Below are 16891 nucleotides of genomic sequence, written 5' to 3'. Positions count from 1 at the left end.
GTGTATGAAAGCCCAGAGATGGCTATGATATCATGGTATTCGGTGGGAGAAAGGCACACAGAAATGTGTGATTTGGCAAATGTGTGGAGTGCAAATCGTGGAGTAGGTACTAAAGGGTGGGTGTATAAGAAAAGAAATTAATTAATTGATAAGAGAAATTAATTTGATTATGCGAGTGTGTTTGGCCTTACCTTTGAATACTTATAGGATATCTACATATGTTATTTAGAATTTCTAACTTTCGTTTACAGGAGGGTAGGACTTAATAATATTTTGTATGCGTGTAGGGGACGTTGTCCTACCCTTATACAGAAGTGGATATCGGTAAGTTTTAATTCAATTACTTAGTTATTAAAATGAGTTATTATAATGAGTTAATAGAATGAAAGTCTTGCTTGGGAAGAAACTATCTCGATTGAAATGACGGAACTACCTGTCTTCCAAGCTGAGAATGATTAAGATATGGGTACATATAACGTGTTGGTTGGACGATTAAAGTATGACATTATTTTTATGTTGTTAGTCTACTCATACCAGCAAATTCCATTTTGCTAACCCATGTTTACTTTGTTTTGGTAACTTGGGTGTGTTCTTGGGAACATAGGTGGAAGGCAGTAGAACCACGGCGTGTGATTTGGATTCTTGCCTGGAGCAGTCCGTTAATTCTTTTATTAGGTCTGATTCTTATTGGAAGGATGTAATAACGTAGTTTATATATTCAACATGACATGAGAACATGGTAGTGAGGACTTTTATTCTTAGAGTTTGTTTGATGTTTTGTTTGGACAGAAGATAGCTTAATAAAGTGATGGTGGAAAATTCTTGAGTTTATTTAATTTAAGTTGATTCTTTTATGATGTGGGTTTTAGGTTTTGGCATGTAATGTATCCACCCGTCATAGCCCTGGTTTTAGACAATTGAACATAGCGATGTTTGAGATATTTATATTTCAAATATTCACTTTATAATTGTTTAGAAATTTGGGTTGTGACATTTATTTTCTTATTCATATATGAGAAATTCCATTGCTCTAAAATCATTAATATTATATTACAAAGATAAGTACAATTTGTTAGGTTCCCTCTCTATTTGTTTTGGTTGATTTTCTTATGTTTTTCAGCCAATAAAATTTTATATTTGCATCACTTCAAAACCTCATTGATCACTCATTATTAATCGATTATATGACGTAAATTAAATCTTAGTCATAAATATTTTCTTTATTTGCACTTTTCAGGTGGAAGTTAGGTAGAGAAGGGAGGGCTGTCAACATCCACATGTTTTGCTCCCAGAGTACAAAATTAAAAACTAAAATGTGCTGCTATGCTTACGCCCCACTACTATGTAGTTATTCTAGTTTAATTTAATTAGATGTTTAGCTTCTATTATATTTTATTTGTTTTTATGCTTGTAATCATTTTAATTTGTTTCACCTTTTGTTGTCTTCATCTTAGGGCACATTGTTTCTAGCATTAATATGACTTAGGAATTAAGTCCTACTTATAACTTATAAAAAGAATCTGTGTGAAATGGTGCAGGACTCTGTGAAGGTTTTCGATAAGATAATGTCAAGTTGAATTGGTTGAGGAACAACACCTTGATCACTTCCTGGAGGTGAGCTTGTTTGTTCTTCCACTCATTTGATTTTGAGTAGTATCCAAGCATGTGAACATGATGCTTTTATAAACATGAAATTTTACAAAGTTTTAGTTATTCTAGGAATGCAAATTTTAGTGTAAGTGTAAGTCGTGTACTTTGTTTTGTTCTTGTTATGTGTGTGTATCTATGTGTTGTTAGACACTTACACCAATCGTGGTTACATTTGCAAGTGCCAGATGAAGTATATATATGCAATTGGTATGGCCAAATTAATTGGATTAGATAGTATCGATTTTTTCTCTCTGATTGTAAAATATGATTCGGAGGAGTGTGTCGATCGCATCAATGATTTCTTAATTAATTCCCAATGTGGTGGCTCTTAAGCAATTTTTTGTATTAGGTAGTAGCTCATTAGACATCTAAGGATATTAGTAATCGTTTGGTTTTGGTCATTGTCCCCGGTAATACATAGTGTGGGTATTACATACCAAAGTTTATAAGGGAAATAATGGAAGCTTTATTTGATATTTTTTTTGAAAATAAGGTCTAAATTGTCATATCCACTTTAGCATTCTATTTTTTTATGGTAATCTTCTTTATTAAGTTATTACCTCTTGATCATTGATCGTGTAGATGACAAACTTAACACACAAAATACCTACACACAAGATGAACTTGATGTTGTTCGACTTGAAATACTTAAGTTTATCCAGCATGGTGTCTAGGTTCGAGCTGACCATGTTGTCTTCACTAGCTAGGTTCGAAGTTAAGGTTTGGGGATTGATCTTAGCATTTGCATATTGGTGTTGCCAAAGTCTTTGAGGTGGAACAAATATATTACTCTTTTGATATTTTGGAAGGAACAAGTTGGTCATTATTTTGATTTTCTAAATGGAACAAGTAGAATTGGATGGTTCTTTCTTTATTGACGCGGAAAAGTTATCAAATTCTTTTAGCAATACATTGTCGCATGTTGGATTTCTTTTTTTTTTTTTTTTTATTGCACGATAAGCAATGTGCTTTTTTAAATCAGTGTAGATATGGTGAAATGGGTAGGTTATCAATAATTTTGCAGGTTGAATATGATGAAATTACTTAAATCAGGGGATTTTTTTAAAAAAAGTATAAACCACGGTTTTGTAAGAACTGTGGTTAAAGAATATTATATAAACCACAGTGTTAATCACACCGTGGTAATTATTATTAACCACGGTTTTGGATAAAACATCCAAAACAATGGTAAATAAAATATACTTAATACCACGGTTTTGTTAGAAGTATTTGTCACGGTGGCTGGTACCACGGTTTTAAAACAATGATTAAAGGACTTTTACCACTGTATATAACAGTGGTTAATGAACTTCTCTGTAGTAGTGCCAGCATACTTGAATTTAATATTTGAATTTGTGACCAACATACTTGGAGACCCAATATGCATGGACGATGCTACATCCAAGAGGGAGAGGTTAAGCATGTATTATTGTGAACACTGATTTCTCCTTTCCTAGTTCAACAACTGTGGAGTTGGGCAAGGGTATTAATGTTGATATAGCATTAGAGTACAACTGGATACCAACACAATGCAAAAAATGCAATATTTTTTGCCATGATGATGCTAAATTAAATGTCCCTTGCAGCAAGGAGTCTCAACTGAAGGAGAGAAGGGAAAAGTGCAACAAAATCCACAACATAGAAAGAAACAACCTTTAAAGCAAATATGAACACCAAAGAAAAGTACCAATGCTTAAGGTGTTACAACTATAGATTTGGATCCATCCTCTTTTGTCTCGGTTACAGATGGACAGACCCATGTGAGTGAGGAACCCATGCCATGGCAGTGCCGAGAGGTAGTACTGAGGTCCAAGAGAATGTAATTCAGCCAAAAGAAAATGCAGAGCACGAGGAAGGTGAGATTGCTGACACTCAACTACTCCCCGAAGACAGAACTCCAATTTGTACTCGGGAAATTAATCGTGGAGATGGGGATTGTGAGGTGAGTCCAATTACGGTAGCATATAGCCAACACCATGTTGAGGTACAAGTTGAGCAGCATGAGGATGAGCCACTTCATCAAGATGTTGCTCTTGTACACATGAATTCTAAAATTTATAGTGTAAGCTTGGATGTTGTGGTTAAATAGGATACTGCTACAGTACAGGTGGATGTTGCTGTAGGTACAAATGATTCTCAAAACCTCTTGATTAGTGAGCAGTCTTGTGCTCCCATAGAACAACAAACAAGATATAAAAGCACAACCTATCTCTCCACCGGTACAAGGCGAGAAGTACGAAGAAACTCAAGCCGATGAGGAATGGACTACGGTAAAGTCAAAGATAACTACCAAGAAACCCTCTCCTTGTGTGGTCTTTTTAGTCGGTGAAATTAGTCATACCTTAGCTATGATTAAGCAAGCTTCCAAGGTAAGATATAAAGGTAAAAACCTTGATGGATATATCAAGGAAATTTTGGATAATACTCTTGGTCTAATATACACTTGTGGTGAATGTGGGAAATTTTCTATGACTTCGAGCACGCACAGAAACACCTAAAGAATGTGTTTGGGTGAGAACTCACGCAAACACACCAATGATCTTGTTGGAGAGGTTGATATGAAGTAAGAGAGACTGTACCACCAATGGCTGCCTACGTATCCAAATCGTTCTCTGGAATCAAGTCTCAAAAATGCACGTAGTTCTTTGTTTGAAATGATTGTTGGGTATTTATAGGAAAATGAATATGTTAAGATTCTTATTGCTTAAATTACCCTTTCCTTATTTGATAAGATATTTTCCTCTTTGTATGAAATCTTTCCAAAAGCTTTATATGGAAAAAAATCCCTTGACATATCTTCGGACCTGCTATATATAACTTGGGTGCTATATTAGTGGGCAGTGTCATTGCTCCAATAAAGGGTATGCCCAAATGCCACACTAATAGGCAAGCGGGAATGTCACAGTAGCGGGCAAACAAGCATGCCTCACTAGTAGGCAAGCGATGCCACAATAGCAGGCAAGCAAGCACGCCTCACTAGTAGGCAAGCGGGAATGCCATAATAGTGGGCAAGCAAGCACGCCTCATAAGTAGTGGGCGGCTCTTATAGTAGTACCCAATGATGGTCGTTCATAGGGATGGAATTCGTTCCTTGCGGCGAAGAATAAACATTATATTACTGCAAAAGAATGAAATAGTGTGATTAAAATATCTGCGATGCAAGTGCATGACAAAGTTGATAGTAGCAACCGCCCGTTTGACATGGCATTTGTTAATGCTAGTATTGGTATTGATGCCAAAAGAGTTAGCTAGGGCAATTTACCCGTGTGTTGAGCATCGACCACATCATGTTGCTTTAAACCATGAGGCTGTGATTACTGATATTCTTGTTTTTGAAAAGGACGTTGAAACTATTGAGAAGCAGCCACCGTTTACGGAAATCGAACGGGTCCAAGCCGCCCCCTATCATGTTATTGAAGATGGGACTAAAAATGGTGTGCCTGGTGTCTCCTTGTATGCCACAAATGGTATTCCAATCCACAACATGGATCACATTCCCATGGTATATCTTGATGATGATGTGATAAAGGCGCTAAAGCCGACAGATGATATAGTTTTCTCTACTGAGATGGTCGAAGAGTATATGAATAATCCATTGGTAATGGAGATGAGTTCAATAATCACGAAAGCGTGGATGATATTTCAGACATGTGTATTACTGGGATACACAAATTGCAAGAAGTAAAACAACTACATATACAAATATATACTCCTTGTTTTGTTGTTTGATATAATTTATGATAAAGAAGCCATTTGTATAACTTGTATAATGAAGTTAGTACAGAGCTTTTATGTATATATTTAACTATGATTGCGTTGAAACCACATGACTTATTAATTCGTAGGTGGTTGTTGTACTACCCACTTTAAAGACAGGGTTCAAGTTGCAAAAGAACTATATGTTTGTTTATGGGGATATGAGTCGATGAAAAAGGACTTGTGATAGGATGCACTTGTGTGGGCTAAGACTACTAAACGTTGCTTATGATACGCTATGTTGCGAAGCGTGTTATTTGATTGGGGGTTGAGGCTATGACTCGATTCCAGCTTAGTGAATCGTAAGACATTTTTGCCTTTGCAACCTGGGGTATGTTGGTAATTCATGCTCTTCTTGCATGAATAATATTTTTGCTTTAAGCATAGTGTTTGTTGGTGTTGCCACTGCTTGCTTGACGATTTTTTTTTTTTTTTTTTTGCATGGAGAGAGATGTTGAAAACGCAAACTCCACGGCTTTTTGGTGCATGGAGAGGTGTTGAAAATGCAAACTCCATGACTTTTTGGTGCATGGAGAGAGGTGTTGAAAACGCAAACCCCATGACTTTTTGGTGCGTGGAGAGAGGTGTTGAAAACACAAACTCCATGACTTTTGGTGCATGGAGAGAGGTGTTGAAAACGCAAACCCCATGACTTTTTGGTGCGTGGAGAGGTGTTGAAAATGCAAACTCCACGACTTTTGGGTTTGTATATATTTTTTATAGTTTAGCTTTCCTATCAACTGCTTATCTTTAAGAATGGTAATTGAGTAATTGATATATATTATTTTTGACTAACTAACTGAATGAAAATAAAGAAATATGGAATAATGCATTTTATTGATGAGTGATAATCTGAAAAACAAAAGAAAATTACTTCAAGGACCCGGTTCTAAGGAATTGTCATTAAACTACTAATTATCTGGCTTGATAAAAGCCCATCCTAATCCAGAGCCGGCTTTGTTGTGTTAGACGTCCGTGTAAACTATCTATGAATCGGGTGATGGGGCCACAAGATTTGTTGGGCCTTCCTTGCCCCCAACTACTGGCGCTTCACTAGAGATGCCCTCGTCTTGGTTGATTTCAGGGACAAAATCGTTAATTGGAAAATCTATCATTAGAGATGCAAGGGTGTGACCCTTTTCTGAAATGCGAGGTTCAAAGACAATGTTGTAAGCGCTTAAATAGATGCCCTATTTAGCCAGTCTACTTGATTCCTGAGCACTGCAGAAAATTTTGCGAAGTAGGTATTCAGTGTATACCTTGACCAATCTTCCTTGGAAGTATGGCTTGAGGCATCTGGTAGCATGAACCAATGCTAGAGCGATTTTTTTAACTCTCACATATCTAGGGTCTTACTAATGAAGAAGATTGGACGACCGTCTTCTCCATCGATGAACAGTGCACTGACTGCAGTGTCTGTAGCGGCCAAGTAAACTCTGATAGGTTACTCTGTGGCTGGGCTGGCTAACATTGGTGGCGAGACTAAGTATTTCTTGATGGATTGGAAGGCATTTTCACAGTCATCATTCCACCTTGCTGAGTCCTTTAAAGTCTGAAAGAAAGGACGACATCTGTCCGAGTACTTAGAGATGAAACGGTTGAGAGCTGTTAAGCGTCCTGTGAGTTGTTGAATCTCCTTTTTTGTTTTTGGCACTAGCATGGCTTGAATGGATCGGATCTGCTCTGGGTTAGCTTCGATGCCTCAACGAGTTATCAAATACCCCAGAAAATTTCTGGAGATTAGCCCGAAAACGCATTTCGAAGGATTGAGCCACATGTTGAATTCTTCAATTATGTCAAAAACTGATTGTAAGTCAGAGATGTGATCTCCCTTATGATTGGATTTTACAATCATGTCATCAATGTACACCTCCATTATCTTGCCTAATATATCTCCAAATATGGTGTTGAACATCCTCTGATAAGTGTCACCCGTGTTTTTTAAACCAAAAGGCATGACCTGGTAACAAAAAATTCCCTGATCAGCTATGAATGCGCACAGTTGCTTCTTGGTCTTTAATAGATAGCAAAATCTGGTGGTACCCTAAAGAAACATCCATAAATGATAATCATGGGTAGCCAAATGTGGCATCTACCCGTTCTGATATCCGCAGAAGAGGGTAGGGATGAATCGGGCAAGCTTTGTTAAGAATCGTGAAATTGATGCACACTCTCATTTTACCATCTTTCTTAGGCTTTATTGAGAGTAGGTGATCGATCTCCTCTTTGACCTTGAGTTTTCTATCCGGTGTCATACGCCTAGGTTTTTGTCGCACTGGCTTGATTGTAGGATCAATGTCAAGCGTGTGGCATGCAATATCTGGGCTAAGTACAGGCATTTGTTCTACTGACTAAGCAAATATCGTTTTGTTTTTTCTGAGGAGGACAATCATCTCTGCTTGTTCGCTTTCTGACCGCCGATATGAAAGTTGTTTCGCCGCTTGAATTCCTAATCTGCACTTCTAAGAGGCAGTCTATAGTTGGCGGCCCTTTATTTCGTGAACTAGTAATACAAATATTGTGTGGTACTGATTCTGACTTAGACACCTCCTACGAATTGCTGAGAACTGTATTTCCTCGCATATCAGACTAACGATACTCTTCCAAGACATTTTCGTGGCAGCTGTGGGAAGCCATTTGGTCGCCCCGTATCTTACAAATTTTGCCGAGGGATGGGAATTTGACTGCCTGGTGAAAAGTAGAGACTACTGCCCCCATACTGTGGAGCCAATCCCTTCCTAAGATTGCATTATAAGGGGATTTGCAATTCATCAGAAGGAATTCAATGTCTGTCATCTTGTCCATGAGTGTGACTGGTAAAGAAACTCTTCCTACTGGGGTTGTTAATATTCCATCGAAACCCGACTATTAGATTATTTTCTGCAACCACCAAATTCTTTAAAAGCTGCATGTTCTTGTAGCAACCTGCAAAAATGACGCTGACAGAACTCCCCATGTCTATCATTATGCATTGAACTCTCCATAATTCAATGAAAGCAAAGATGATGACCGCATCATAATGAGGATGATGGACGCCCATTAGGTCTTTATCACTTAAAACATAAGGGACTGGGTTCGGTAGTTTTTGAACGAAGTCCTTCTACAAAATCAATGTTATTTACGTGATAAAATTCTTGCAAGAAACCAAACTTGGCTCATTGCTCATACTTCTGCCTTGTTCATGAAATGTCATTAATTTTGGCATGACCAGCTAGGATGACATTGTAGCCCGTCATTGCTAAATTTTGCTTCATAGTCTTTGGAAGTAAAAACTCGTCTAACTGTCCTTTTTCAACTAACCTCTGTATCTTTCCCCTAAGGGATCTGCAATCTTCAATTTCATGACCGAAATCATTATGGAAGTGACACCAAAGATTTTTGTCACTCCTAGACTTTGTGTTTTAAGGTAAAGGCATTGGAGGAAAAATTAAGTTACATCCTTTAATCTTCTCATATATTGCTGCATATTTGGCATTTAATGGAGTGAGCTTCATTTCTTCGCGAACCGTGTCTGATTTTTGTTGTTGTCCTTCCGCAGTGTTTTTCTTCTATTTGGCTTTACCATCCCTTGAATCTTTACTTTGAAAATAATCTTTGTATCTTGAGGCTTTTGCTATAACATCTTCTTCGACGTTAATGAACTGTTGTGCTCGTGTAAACAAATCGGACTTCGATTCTTGGGGGGTCTCATTACAAGGGAATTGTAAATTCCATTTTTATCAAAATGTATTCCTTCCTTGAATGCATGAACGATCATTATGTCAGGGACATCAGTAACCTCTGCTTGCACTTGGCGGAAACAAATTACAAAATTTGCGAGAGTTTCGTCCTTTTGCTACTTGGTATTTAGCAAGATGTTGATATCCTTAGGACATGTCCAATTATGCTTGAACCGGTGCGTGGAACCGACATGCTAATTCTTGGAATGATGTGATAGAACGAGTTGGCAGGCTGGAAAGCCAACGGATAGCTTCTCCTTTTAATGTTGACGGAAAAAGTTTGCATAAGAAGGGGTCATCTCCATGCGAGAGAATTAGTCTGCTTTTAAATTCCATAACATGATCGTTCGGGTAACCTCCTACTTCATCAAACTTAGGAAGATCGGTTGTTTGAAGTCGCCTTGATGTTTTGCATTTTGTATGATCGAGAAAATCGCCCAATGACATCTTCGTTCAACGCAAAGGTCTTTCCATCGAGTTTCAAAGCACCACCCACATTGGTCATTGTTTTCTTGATAATGTCTCTGATTTGTTGTTCCATAAATGCTGCTCCTACGGCCTCTTGACTTGAGGAGTGACTTCACTATGTTGCATCTTATGGTGTGGTAGCCCCCAGTTGTTGCTTACTTCTAGATTTTGCTGGTGCCTTGGACTATGGGATCTGTGTTGGTAAGACAAGCTAGGTTGCTGTTTTGGGGAGTAGTTCCTTTGGTGTGGTTACATTCTAGGCTGATATACGTTAAATCTTCTGTACCGGTTTGCCGCATTCAAACCATGTCTAAGGTCGTAATGCAATTCGGCTCTGAGGTCATGATCTTGGCGACCAGCACTGCCTCTTATTATGGCTGTTGTCCACCTTTCTGACGCTCTACGATCAACATTCAATGACTTTGTCCTATTAAGGGAGGTATGATGATTAGCTAACAATGTGTATTATTGTTCTTCGTTCCCTGTGTTATGACCACTGCTACACCTAGTGTTGTTGGTATTTCGAGATCTAGATCGCCCTCTTGAATGGGATGAATGTCTGCTTGACCTCGAGTAATCTTGACAATGTTCGGGGATGGGTTCCAATGGATGGGATCTACCATTATTATCTTGTATTCGGTTGAATACACTCCGGTTTTTGCCAGATCTGGGGGCTCTTGCCAATGTGGAAGATGCAACATCAATGTCATCCCTCTGTGCTTGCTTCCCTTGGTCCAATTGTTTTTGTAAGTTTTTGTTACATTCCTTCTCTCTTATGGACTTTTGACGCATCATTTCTATCGTAAGGTAATCATCGTTTGCCGCCATATTTTCAGGACCTACTTCGTTTGCATTTGTAGCATCTAGATCTTGAGGATGAATTACTGGAGCCTGAGGTGGTGGATGTCTAGATCTGGGTTGTCGTGGCACTTGGAGCTATGAAGGCTGATCTTGCAGATATGTTGCAGTGGGTTGATCTATCACTTCCTGATTGACTAGAACTTTCGGATTTTCTTCTTATTGTTGTTGTTGTGTTCTTGCATTCTTGTTCACCTGGGACCTTGTAGTTTTTGCCATTAATGGTGCTTGGAAAAAGTACCGTGGAAGAGGGCTCGTCAATAAGGACCACGGACGGCGCCAATTACATTTGGGTGAGAACTCACGCAAACACACCAATGATCTTGTTGGAGAGGTTGATATGAAGTGAGAGAGACTGTACCACCAATGGCTGCCTACGTATCCAAATTGTTCTCTGGAATCAAGTCTAAAAAATGCACGTAGTTCTTTGTTTGAAATGATTGTTGGGTATTTATATGAAAATGAATATGTTAAGCTTCTTATTGCTTAAAATACCATTTTCTTATTTGATGAGATATTTCCCTCCTTGTGTGAAAGTTTTCCAAAAGTTTTATATGGAAAAAAATCTCTTAACATATCTCCGGACCTGCTGTATATAACTTGGGTGCTATATTAGTGGGCAGTGTCATTGCTCCAATAGAAGGCATGCCCGAATGCCACACTAGTAGGCAAGCGGGAATGCCACGATGAGAGAGCAAGCAAGCACGCCTCACTAGTAGGCAAAGCGATGCCATAGCCATAGTAGCAAGCAAGCATGCCTCACTAGTAGGCAAGCGGGAATGCCATAGTAGTGGGCAAACAAGCACGCCTCATTAGTGGGCGGCTCTTATAGTAGTACCCAATGATGGTCGTTCGTAAGGGTACGAGTACACTGGTACATACAAAATGATCACCCGGTCTTAAGGGATAAACTTTTGTTTGGTGGCAGACATTAGATGTTTTTATGTTGTTAAGTTTTTGTGTATGTACCCGAGTGGGTTATGTTCATGAGTTTCTCATGATTGTAAGGCTTCGAGCTAGCCTATTATTATTATAGTAAGGATTCTCCCTCCAATGATCATACTCTTGGGGAGGTATATGTAACTCTTTGAAGTTTAATCAACAAGTAGGGCTTTGCCTCAACCCCGTAACCAATTCAAATATATATATATATATATATATATATATATATATATATATATATATATATATATATATCTTTTTTTCTTTTTGCAAGTGACCTTAGACAATTTAGTCAAAGTCGGTTTACGTGATAGGGGTGGCTTGGACCTCGTGTCTGTTCCATATCTTCATTATGTGATGATAATATCTAAGATGATGTAATGGCTTACAAAATACTGGATGATGCTTATTTTGTTGTCTTTTCACTCTCCTCGAGTTAAGCTAATATGTATTTACCGAGAAGTGGACACGAGGAAATATATTCATTTGGTACCTTGGAAGCAAAGTAAGGTGAGCTAATTTTTAAGTTCATTGCAAATGGAGACGATTGAAGATATATTGTGATTGTTGGTGTTGGGATAGCGGGACTCACCCACACCTTGGGGCTTCATAGGCAGTGTCGGAGCCTGGAGGGTCCCAGGGTATGTACACCGTGGCTCACCCTCATTTTCTAAAAAAGAAAAAAAATATACTTCACTAGTTCACTCTATACCAAAAACCCAACCTAATTTTTTTGAATACGGTTAGGCTATAGTGACACCCTTATTTTGCCACCCTTATCTCACACCCCTCCTAGTCCTTCAGATCTCATCTTGAGATCATTAGATCTAATTCATTTAAAAATCGCAAAATTTCAAAATTTCAAACTATTTCAAAAACTAAAAAACGAAAAAACACTAAATTTACAGACAAACTCTAATGCTCTTCTTCTTCTCCACTCCAGAAACTCTCAAATGAGATACCTTTCCAAACCAATAGTGATTAAACAAGGGTTTCACTTCTCTACAGGCGTGTTGAGCTAAGACACCTCAAAACAGCTATTTCATTTTCGTCTATTTCATTTCCAAACCAAGCTTCTAGAACTCTCTCTCTTCAATTATCAAGCAATTGTTTAATTAAGGTATGCTCACTTCGATTATCAATCAATAATCAAGCAATTTTTTATTATCAAGCACTTTTATTTAATTTGTTTAATTCGTTTGATAATGTTTATTTTTTTATTCATTATATTCAAAACTATATTGATTAATTTCTGCAAATACAATTGTTTAATTTGTTTTACTCGTTTATGAAAACTTGGTATTCTGCGTTAGTAGAGGTCAAAGCGCTCGAGCACTTTGTTTACCCTTCGACGGTAGCGCCCTGCATGATGCTTTTGTTTGGGCTTTTATGCGAACAGTCTTTTGTTTCATTTGTTTTTGGTAGGATTGGTTCGGTGAAATCACCGCTTGTTTGTTTTAGGTTTAGAACGCCAAAATCTAACGCACTTAGTATTACATTAGCTTCCTTGTGTATGTGAAATTTATGAAACACATTGCAGCCTGGAGGTCCTTTTATGGTAATTTTGAAATGGTGAATCTTTTGGCGAAGTCATGGCGACTACTCTAATTTTTCATGCTGTTTATCAATTTTTCTGCTTCAGAAAATGTTAGTCAAGTTTAATTTTTATGTAAATGTTTATTGATTGTTTTTCTACGAAGGGATTATGGGGTGGGATAATCTCTGGAGTTGGTCTACAGACCATCATTCTTATTTTACTGCATCTCTTTGATTTGATTCAATTTGAGTATTTCTTTTTTCAATTTTATTTGTTTTAATCAATTCACGGTAATGAGTTAGAGCTCATCCTTCCGGATTATTCTTGTTTTTGTGGAAAGCGTGCACCCATTCAAGTTTCTTTCATAGACAAAAATTCAGGAAGGAAGTTTGCTAGATGCAAGAAATTTCCAAATGGGCATTGCGAGTTTTTCGTATGGGTTGACAAAAAGATGAATCCAGGGGAAAAATATAGGGAGTTATATATGAGGCATGAAGCACTGAAGCATATGCATGAAGCTTTGAGTGATCCAAGGGTGAATTCAGGGTAAAAATATCAGGATTTGTGTATGAGACATGAAGCACTGAAGCAAAGGTATGAAGCTTTGAGTGATGTGAATGTGGAACTGAAGAATTTGAACAATTTATTAAGAGATTCCATGGATGCTGAGAAAAGGCGCAAAGTGGAGTTGCAGGAAAAATTGGATGAAATGGAGAACAAGTATTTAGCTTGTAGGAAAGCATGTAAGAAACTGTTGATTTTTATTATTATTGTCGTTTTATGGTTGTTTCTTAAACGAAATTAGTTGCTCATGTTTTCTGTTGCTATGTAATCATTTTTTTTTTCCGATAGACTTGCATTCCATAGATTTGTTAAAACTTACAACCAAATTGGTTCAAGGTTTGCCTCCGCCACACATTTAGGCAGAGCTTTCATAGATACATGATGAAGTGCCCATTGAGCGAGTTGGTGAGCATCATCATTAACAGTCCTACTTATCCAGTTAAAGCTAACCGATTCTAAAGTACTACAAAGTCTTGTTACAGCAAAATGAATGGCCTTCAGACTCCACCTACACCCTCCACCAGTATAGACCTGGATTATCTCTTGACAATCTCCTTGGATCACATAGTTGTAACTACCCAGATAGCACGCCAACAGAACTACTACTTCACTTGCTACCATCTCAGCCTCCTCAGGACTTGTTGCGTTAAACTTCCTAACAGCTGCTCCCACCATATCACCAACATCATTCCAAGCCATACACCCAGCACTAGCAGCTCCAGTGGTCCTGTGAAAAGCAGCATCAAAGCGTATCAGAATATTGTTATTGGGGATGACTGGAAACAAGTTATTCAACACATTAATTAGAACAGGATTGTTAAGGGGGTTGGGATGAGCTTCTCTGAAAGCTTTGCAGCAGCTTGCTGTGATAGCTGAGCACTTCCTAAGAAGCCTTGCTTTGCTGGGGATCTTCTGTTCAAACTTTGCCTCAATCCTAGCTTCCCAAATCTGATAGAGCATGACACAGCAGTACACTCCAGCTTGGTTGATATGCTCCTCTCCACTCAAGCACCACATCATAAACTGATCCACCCAATCTCTGATAGTAATATCACTATCATTCTGATTATGAACTCCAAGGTCCGAGCCAAACCAAACACTCCTGATCCATTCGCATCCAAAGAAAAGATGCAAGTCTGATTCCATGCATGGTACTCCAGCAAAAAGGGCATGCAAAGTCTCCATGTAGCTTTATTTCCATCAGTAAGTCCCCCATGGGTAGGCCTCTTTTATAGACCTTCCATAGGAACATGTGGATATTAGCTAGGAGACTTGATCTCCAAATTCTAGAGATGGTTCTTTGGCTGAAACTGTAGGACTGCCCATCCCAACTCTTTTGAGTCAAAAACTGATAGGCAGTCTTCACAGTAAAAACCCCTTTTTTATCCCCCAGACCACACCATCTTATCTTTTTGAGCACCCATAGGCCTCACCACCACCTCTTGTATGTGCTTGTTGGCAAGAGGTGGAAACATCTGATTCAGCCTTTGGGCATCCCATCCATTGCCACTAGGGATGAACAAGTCTGCCACATGAGCAAGCTTAAGATCTGGGTGGTCAATTCCCAGTTCTTGTAAGGTAATAGGTCTATTGTCTTTGCATAGCCAGGGGTCCTGGAGAACAGAAGTGGTGAGCCCATTGCCAATAATGTTCCAAATGAGCCCCCCACTTATAAGGTTAAACACCTTATGCACTCCTTTCCAAAAGTAAGAAGTAGATCCAGGAGGTTTAAGTACATCCCCAATCCAGTTTTTGCTATAAATACTGGTAAAGACTTTAGTCCATAAAGACTCTAAGTCAGTAGCAGCTTTCCAAGGCAGCTTAGCCAGCATAGCAATATTCATATCTCTAGCTTTACGAAAGCCTAATCCTCCCACTTGTTTAGGTCTACACAATTGCCCCCACCCAATGGTGTGGACACTATTGGACTTCTAAGATCCATTCTAGAAGAAATCCCTATAGGCTCTATCAATCTTATCACAGGTAGATACAGGAAGGAGATAGGTAGACATGGCATATAAGGGGGTGGCCTGAGCCACAGATTGTATAAGGGTAGCTCCTCCCACTTGTTTAGGTCTACACAACTGCCCCCACCCAATGGTGTGGACACTATTGGACTTCTAAGATCCATTCGAGAAGAAATCCCTACAGGCTCTATCAATCTTATCACAGGTAGATACAGGAAGGAGATAGGTAGACATGGCATATAAGGGGGTGGCCTGAGCCACAGATTGTATAAGGGTAGCTCTCCCAGCCTGGGAGAGCACCTTAGCTTTCCACCCCTTCACTTTGCCATGGATCCTATCCACCAGGTAGTCAAAGTCCTTTGCTTTTTTCCTGGATAACATGATGGGGACACCCAGATACTTGTCCTTTGGTTTAAACATTTTCATTCTCCATAATCTTTTCTGTTTGAGATTAACTTGAAATCTAACATTTCTACTGAAAAAAATACTAGATTTGTCATAATTAATCATCTGACATGAGGCCTCACAGTACCCCTGTAAGATAGTCTTAAGATGTCTACTATCTTCATGAATAGCTTTTGAAAAAATTATCAGGTCATCTACATACAGGAGATGAGAAATAACTGGAGAGTTCTTTCTGATTTTTATGCCTTGGAGCTCTCCCCTATTCTCAGCTTGTACAAGCAACCTTGATAAGGCCTCAGACACCATAATAAACAGATATGGTGACAAAGGATCACCCTGTCTCAGGCCTCTTTCAGGTATAATTTTATTGAGGGGGGATCCATTCAACAGAACCTTGAAAGAGACAGTAGTAAGACATTGCAACACCAGATTTCTCCACTGATCACTAAACCCTAAGTTTTTAAAAATGCCATCAAGGAAAGACCACTCTTGTAACGCCCGTATTTTTAAAATACGTTTTTATTTATTTATTAATTAATTAAATAATTTATTTAAAAAAAATTGGTTGGATTGGACTCAGGACATGTGGGCCTGGTTTTCGGGCCCGAGTCTGTTTTGGGCTTGGGTTTCGGACCCAAGTATATAAACACATTGTTCTGGAAAATAGGGTTCAGAGAAAAATAAAATATTAAAAATGGAGGCAGAGCTAGAAACGCGTCGGCTAGAGCGTTGGAAGCTGACAGCTCGGACTTCTGAGGGATTCGTCGAAATTCCTCATACAGTGAGTAGTTATTTTGCTATTTCACCGGATTATAGTTTTCCGTGTACCGGCGTATACTGTTAAAAGTTTATGTTTATGTTTTGGGTTCATTTTTACATTATTATCGTTCGTACTGTGGTTGTTAAAAATATATTGGATTTGAACTGTTGCGCTTATTGGGCTATTTGATGTTGAACTGTCGAAGCTTCGGCCATGAGAGATCAATAAGCAGCCCAATCCGTTATCGTGTTACTAGGATACTGTG

The sequence above is a fragment of the Coptis chinensis genome, chromosome 9, assembly GCF_015680905.1.
Source record: "Coptis chinensis isolate HL-2020 chromosome 9, ASM1568090v1, whole genome shotgun sequence".
NCBI lineage: Eukaryota > Viridiplantae > Streptophyta > Magnoliopsida > Ranunculales > Ranunculaceae > Coptis > Coptis chinensis.
Note: the sequence above shows the minus strand (reverse complement) of the source record.